The sequence below is a fragment of the Pteronotus mesoamericanus genome, unplaced genomic scaffold (genome assembly GCF_021234165.1).
Source record: "Pteronotus mesoamericanus isolate MK-2021 breed Mesoamerican mustached bat unplaced genomic scaffold, CSHL_Meso_final scaffold_705, whole genome shotgun sequence".
NCBI classification, from domain to species: Eukaryota; Metazoa; Chordata; class Mammalia; order Chiroptera; family Mormoopidae; genus Pteronotus; species Pteronotus mesoamericanus.
The window spans coordinates 10843314-10850442 of NW_026555326.1; positions in this window are offsets into that span (position 1 = coordinate 10843314).

The window sequence follows — 7129 nt, forward strand, 5'->3', positions numbered from 1 at the left end:
GCAGTGACAAAGGCTCCCACTGAGCCTCCCTCCTTTGTGGATTTTATTCACACACACCAAAAGGGTCACCAGCAGGCTGAGACCCCCACAGCAGCCACCAGTGGTGGTCAGGCTGAGCCCACAACGTGTGCTGCAGAAGGAATTCTGCTACACAGGACGTGTTCATCCTGTCCCTCTTTTATAAATAATCATGGGGTACTTGATCCACCCACTAAGAACTGAAATACTGTCAACTCTATATACTGTTTCTGTCAAAGAAAGTGACTTCAGTCCAGGTCCTCAAAAGCCTCGACAATCCCCACCTGGCCAGGATAGGTGCATTCTCAACTGTCTTGGGGGCTCCAGCTGGTCTAGCTTGTCCACGATGCCTACAGGCTGATTCTGTTGCCATGGGAGTGGGACCCTGATTATCACACCAAGTTGTGGGAAAAGCATCCCAAAGGCCACAGGGAATAAATATGAAAATAAAGAAGCACTTGACAAGCTGTAACTGTTTCCTGGAAAAACACGGGACAGGGCAGCCTTGCCATGAAATAAATTTGCGGAGTCATTGAGGGAAAGTGCCACACAGAGTGAGACAGGGTGAAATCCAGAAAGTCATCTCTTATTCCTGGGGGTAACGCAGGTGACTCATGAAGATACTTTGTGGGGGATTATATGTGTTCAAATCTGAGTCGTTTCAAAAGTAGTTACCTAAGAGCTACTTGAATCAGGATGTTGGAAGAGAGAACAGAACCCCAGCATGGGTGCTCCCAAGGATAGGCTGCTACTCTGTGCATCTGTGCATCAGCAGCGTCCCATCCACATCAAAGCCCAGCGAGTGAGGGCCCAACTCAGGGAACAGAACCAGAGAGAGAGAGAGCAGTGGAGCACAGGAAAACCGGGGAGATCTGAGTGGGGTGGGGGATGGGGATGGGACACTCTCCTTCCCCCAATGGGAAAACATCAACAAAACACCCGCAGCCCAAAATAAACAGCAAATGTGCAAAATGAGAAAACCAATAAAACCTGTATCAGAGACATGAAGTCACAAAGGAGAAGGCATAATGTAAAATTTGGGCTGGCGAGTCAGTAGAAAATATAGTAATTTAAAACACTGCCTGAAAAATGTTAAAGGGTTTCTCAGATTTGTGGAAACCTTCCCAGTGAAGATTTTAATCTCAAAATTACACTTGGTCTTAACATGTCAAATACAGGATGTGGCAGAAGTAACGCCACATGTGTGATTTGTAGGGTAAGAGTATGGGAGTAATAATTTATAGTTTTAAATTGAACATTTCACCTAAAATGTCATATGGTGTGGTCTACTGTGATATTGTTATGTTACAGAATTACATGCTTATGATTTTGTGATAAAAGACAAGAGAGGTATGTTATTTGTGTTGGACCCTGTATTATGATATTATAAATTATATTGTTATAGATATTATAATTAAAATTATACTTCTGAATTTAAAGGGAAGGACTTGACCACTTTTTTAACTAGGATCTAGGTTTTACTGAATATAACCATAAGCAATCGTACCCATGTCTCCAAATTTTTTGACTAGGTCCTGACTTATTTTACTTCCCATAAAATCATTTCTATGTTTTTATGTATTACAAAGGAAATTACCTTTCAGGTGATTTGAGATGTAATACTAGTTAATCTTCAGTTACCATTTCTGTTAAAAAGAAAGTTCAGTTTGAAGATCCAGGTGGATCAAAGTGCAGTGAAAAAAAGGAAGGTAATATTTTTAGTATACATAGAAAAGAAACAAACAAGTTGTTCACACTAAAGGAAATTTGGTAACTTACAAAGGACTAAAACAGCATTTTTGGAAGCATGTTACTCACAGGTTACTTTAATTTCTTCCTAAAGTAGTCATATTTCTGCTTAAATTCTTTGGAGTAAGGAACAGCCTAGAGGATATATGTACAAATATAAACAATATACACAATATGCTTAAAATTTTATGTAAACTGGTCAACTATTAGAGAATTTCATGAGTCATAAACTTTAAAATTCTCATTCTCCATATTATATTGAAATTTACATGATTGCACAGCACATGGAAAAGTTCTAGAAATGATTAATGCAAATCAGCATTGAACAGGAATTTCACCCTTAAAAAAAACTATATTGCTTTCAACAAGTCATTTAGGGATAGGCTACATAAAATATACTTCCCAACATGACTTTTGTCTGAATATGAGTCAGGGTGTAATTTTTTCTTTTGTTTATTTTATTTATTTATTTATTTATTTATTTTATTTATTTATTTTTGCGCTGTCATTGATATACAAGTTATTGGCTATGACACTTTAAATACAACCTCAAAGTGACTCTATACTGTCATTTTGAAAAGACTAATCATGCTTTTAAAAACCTTTGGTAGGAAATATAATGAAAGAAAGGTAATTGAACTGATATTCTTATCAAGGACTGTAAGATCAGGTAAATGGCACTCTTGAAAAGTCTCCCATTCAGGAGTCAGGTTTGCCCCTTCCTATTTCATAAGTACTCTTGGGAAAGGGTTTCTCTAAATCTCAGTGCCTTACTTCTGAGGCAGAACAATGGCACCATAGGAGTGGGCTCAGTAACTGAACTAACCATCATTCCTCAAAAGTTCTGGAATCTCTTTAGGCAAAGTAATAACATTTTAATGTAGTATTTAAATATTCTTCTCCTTGCTACGTTATAGCTTACAATAGCCAGAGCCCTGACTCCAAGCTAGTGAAAAGGCTTATACATACATATATATACATCTATGTGTATATAGATGTATATATATGTATATAGGTATACATATATACACACATACGTGTGTGTGTGTATATATATAATGAAGTAGAAAGGACTGGCTTTTGCATATACATGGATATAACTGTGGCAGCCTACTACTCAGAATGACTCATTGCTTTTTGTCAAACAGTGTGCATTTGGGCAAGAATAGTTCTGCTGATGTCTTTTTGGGCTAACTTAATAAAATATATCAATCCTCAGTAAAGTGTCTCCAGATTCCAAGCCTCATACTTTCATCTTGCTTATTCCTGGCCCAAAAAAGGAGAAAAGAAAAACATAAACCTCCGTTGTCCATACTGTTTTTGAGACAATCACACAAATAACTAAGTGTCGCACTGCACGGTGGCTAGGCAGGGTGTGCCCCTGCTGGGGAGCACCATTGAGAACGCGGTGCTCCTTGAACCTGAGGGAAACTGGCTGGGGCCAGCTGAGGTTGGAGCAGAGCCCATCCCAGGGTTGCACGGATGAGGGGGATAAACACAAAACGTCGCAAACACTTTTCTGTTTGCCGGGAGAGCAGACGGGGACACTTCCCTCTTACTGGAGAAGGCCATGGCACATCTCTCTAGTGGAGAAGGCCCCATCTCCCTTTGTTTCAAGGCTTTTGTTGAAAATCTTATCAGTGGGGCTAAGTACAAGCAAAGCATATATTACCCCATTACATTCATATGTTAAATTTCACAGAGAATATATGATGTCTTTAAGAAGACAAGTGACAGGAATACACAGATTTACATGGGTCCTAGAGGAAACTAGAATAAACAAAAGAGACTACAGATAAAGGCAAGCTCCTTAATAGGGTAAGGGGTGTAAATAATGTAAATGTCCTTCTCAGCATGAGCTAGCCAGAGATCTGAAGAAGGAACGAAGCACACTTTAAAGAATTTACTTTTAGGCCTGATTTCTTGGGATCCACCAGACCTGATTTAGGGCTGTTTCTTGCACTGTTTTCAAGCCTGAGCCAGGTGAGGGGAGGGAACCACTGAGGAGAATGCTTCTCGGCTGTAATGAGGACTCCGGCCATGTCCAAGCCAAGCCAAGAGGTACGGGGGCCTTTTTTCCCCTTAACCATGTCCTTCAATTTCTTGTCTGCTGCCTATATCAATTGATGTCTGGCTTAGGTTGCCCCTCCCCTGAGAAGTCTTACCTGTCATTGGCAGGGACCATCACAAGGCAAAGCAGAGAGGCAGGGACTATGCCCCTGCAGGGCAGGGTACGGGTCAAGTCTCCTCAGGACCCTGTCTCTCCAAGGCATCCTGATTATTTCCAGCCTTGGGGTCCTCCAGCCTGTTGGCAGGGTTACAGCTACTGAACCCAGGCCAGCCATTTCCCGACAACTAAGCCAAAACAAAAACAACCATTCCTATAGTGAACAATGATCATGTCAGTGTTTCACTTTGTAATTAAAGAGCGATAAAGACATGATATTTATATATTTTAGGACAATTTATACTACATATGGTCTTGTCTTAGTTTTCAATCCACTGTTTATTTGCTGTTTCACTGAACACTGGATTTGACCACATATATTTATTCTGGACAGTGTTTAGCCTCATAAAATCATGTATGAATTCTTATTCTAGAAGAGGTAGAAATCTTGTCAGTATATGGACAACCACCACTATAAGGAAAAGATACACTATTCTGATTTAAGCCAATAAAGATTTTTTTTACTCTATTAATACTATATCCCATAACAAATTAAAACTCTCTATCTAGTTTATTTATTCATTCTTTGGTGACTCATTTGCCAATTTTTTCAAAAGGTATTTCTTAGCACCTCCTCTGAGTCAGGCATTTTATGTGCTAGGGAGAGAATGGCACATTAACTAAAGAGTTCTCTCCTTATTCTCTCCTGGAGCTTACAAGCTATTGTGAGCAATAGTTAATAAGCAAAGGATTAAATAATGGTAAATTAGGAAAAAGTGGTAAGTTCCTAGGAGGCTATTTTATAGGAGCTGGTCAGGAAAGGGAAGGAAGGCAGCTCTGAGAAAGGGACACCTGAGCAGAAACTGGTGACAGGAAGGAACACATCATGACAAGGACAGTGAGTGCAAAGTTGTGAGAAGGCACTGTGTTTGGTTGGTGTTCTTAGCTGTGATTAACTGTGACAGAGGAAATAAACCTAAAAAATGATATTTCTTGACATTATCTCATGCCAGCCTTAAAAGTTGACTTCCAGAACAGACTCTCTTGCCAGTCAGCTCTAGGACAACCTCTCTGCAATGGATTTGACTAGATGAACTTTACGGTATTTCCGTTTCTGAAAATTTGATACCCAGCAATTATATTTTTTGTTTTAGTTCCCCCCTGACAATGTTGAAAAAAGGCTTTCACACTCATCCTTGTGAAGTTCAACTTCTAACATGGCAGGTACTGACTAGATGTGGGTAGAAATGAGATACTGGGACATTTCTGGCCTTTCTTCTGCTATGTACTGGTGCCTGAATGCTAAAAAATCCTTATCTTCTGGTACTTCTCTTTCTAGATGTAGTTTTTATAATGAAAGGAGAACAGGTTTATATTTTCTACTCCTTAGAAGATACCAGCAATGCAACAGGACAGAGATGTCCACAAGTGCAGCCTCCAAACAGAATCACAGGTATAGTGTCTTTCTTATTTTTGGCCAAATTATTTATTATTTCTTGAAAATCTGGCATTCTACTTTCTTACATACAATTTAACTTGTAAAATAAGCTATTTAAAAAATCACACGTCTATTGTTTAAATTTCCTTTGCTCTGCTTTACACATTTTTTCTTTGGAGCAAAATGACAACCTGACTTATTGTGCCAGACGGTTCTGAAGGTTTTCCTGTCATCATTGTCTAGCTGATGCCAGAGCTTTTGGGAGATAAGGGCTCCTGCTTGACGTGGGGACACTGGCGTGGCTCCAAGCACACCTGGGGCTCTAGTCCCAATTCTGACATTTGTTGGACATTTTGGCAACACAATTAGCTTTCTGATATTCTGACAAATTTGGAATAATAATGTCTTCTCTCCCTTCCAGAGGGGATTGCTGAGTGTGTCAAAGCAGTTGATTACCAAGTTCTTGGAAAATACAAAGTATGACACAACATGATAGTACTCATAAGAGCAGCAAGCACAGGGAGTACTTTACAAAAGCTTTTAATGGTGACATTTGTTACACAGACAACGTATTGACTTATAGTAACACTGCAACGGGCTGACACAGAAAGGATCCCCCCTCCCTTAATACATATTTTTAAAAGTGTGGAAAAAGAGGAACTCTAGGTACCAGATAAGTAGAAAGACTCAATATGGAGAAATAAGTGGTCACTGGACCTAGACATAGGGGTCTGGGCTTGGGTTTTAATCCTCCAAGTGGGGACACAGAACATGGCCAACAGTCTGGTCTGTGTAACCTACAGAGCCAGACCAGAGGTCCCTGCTCAAAACTTATATCTGAAAAGGGAACAAAAAAACTCTACTTACTGGCCCAAGAAAGTTGCAAGGAAGCTTACCTTCTGTCCAGGACCATTAGTGGAAGAAAAAGAAAAAGAAACAGACCTGTGATAAATTCATACTCTAAGGCTATACTAAATTGGCATGAAATCCACGGTTATGCTAAGTGGGAGTGAGTGAACCCAAGCTAAGTGGTTAACAGTAAATATAGTTCAGAACTTACAAAAGCCCCATGTAAAATAAATAAATAAATAAATAAATAAATAAAAAGGAACACACACACACACACACACACAAATTATAACCTGAACTAGGCAATAAATTATGACTGAGGGGAGTCTACAGACATAAGTGAAAATATTTTATGTCCCTGGGACCAGAAATAATAATCTGAAAAAGGTTATAAAAGAGACTATTTTAAAAATGATTAAAAAACTGGGCGTATACATTTAAAAAAAATAGGCGGGCTGCCCTCGCTCACTTAGCTCCCAGCCGGCTGCCTGCCGCCCTCCGCCTGACGTTCTCCGTCAGTTCTCCATCAGTTCTGCCGATAGTCTGCCGCCGCCTCCTTGGACACCCGCCCTAGTCTCCGAGCTTGCGACTGGTGGACAAGCGTCCTCAGTGCAGAGAGGCCAGAGTACGGAGCTTGAGTGCCTTTCATCTGAGATGTTCGAGGCACTTTGTAGAACTTCTGCCACACAGGCCGTGGGTCTCGCAGCACATTTATAAGCATTGGCAGCCATCCGGAAGAAATTCTTGTGTTGGAGATGGAGCCTGTGGTAAGACTTGCTTGCTCATCGTTTTTAGCAGGAACCAGTTTCCAGAGGTATGCATGTACCTACAGTGTTTGAGTTAACTATGTGGCAGATCTTGAAGTGGATGGAAAGCAGGTAGAATTGGCTTTGGGGGAAACATCTGGA